Source organism: Elephantulus edwardii, unplaced genomic scaffold (assembly GCF_000299155.1).
Source record: "Elephantulus edwardii isolate Elephantulus edwardi_28Jun2011 unplaced genomic scaffold, EleEdw1.0 scaffold00095, whole genome shotgun sequence".
Lineage (NCBI taxonomy): Eukaryota > Metazoa > Chordata > Mammalia > Macroscelidea > Macroscelididae > Elephantulus > Elephantulus edwardii.
In genome coordinates, this window is record NW_006399845.1 from 12,617,439 (window position 1) to 12,618,428 (window position 990).

Genomic DNA, 990 nt, shown 5'->3' on the forward strand with positions numbered 1-990 from the left:
TCCTATCTCCATACCTTTTCAACCTATATGCAGAACAGATTATCCGGGAGGTTGCGCTCTATGAGGAGAAATGTGGGGTCAAGATTGGTGGAAGATGTAGCAATAATTTGTTTTATGGAGATGACACAACCCTGCTTGCTGAAACTGAGGAGGACCTGAAGCGCTTGCTGCAGAGGGTCAAGGACTACAGCCTTCAATATGGGTTGAGGCTCAATGTCAAGAAGACAAAGATTCTCACCACTGGACCAATTGGCAGCATCAGGATGCATGGTGAAGAGATTGTTCACAGCTTTAGTTTGCTTGGTACACAGTCAACACTCTTGGCCCCAGTCGCCAGGAAATTAAAAGACGTATTGCGTTGGGAAAGTCTGCTGTTAGGGGCCTTTTCAAACTACTGAAGAGCAATGGTGTCTCTCTGAAGACAACACATAACAACAACAACAACAACAATTCCATAGTAGGCCCTGGCAGTGTTTTCACTGATGATATTGACTTTTAAACCACTTATTTATAATCTCTGTGGATCATGTGAACACATTATGGCTAACATTGAAAAGAGTGGGAGGACCAAAACACTTAATTGTGCTCATGTAAAATCCATACATGGACTTAGAATATGTTGTCCAAGTAGAAGAAGGGAACACGTCCTAGTTTAAAATCAGAAAAGGTGTGCATCAGGACTTTGTCCTACTCAGTCTGTCTTTTGAGCAGATAATTTGAAAAGCTGAACTTGATAAAAAAGAATGTGGCATCCGGATCAGAAGAAAACTCAACCTACGCTATATGTTGTTGTTGTTATGTGCTGTTGAGTCGCTTGCGACTCATGGCGACCCTATGTACAACAGCCCTAAACTCCGCTCTGTCCTATGCCAATCGCACTGTCTCTGACACTCTTATCCCAATTATCCCAGTCACTGAATCAATCTACCTCATAGAGGGCCTTCCTCTCCTGCGCTGTCCCTCCACCCTCCCAAGCATGATGTCCCTCTC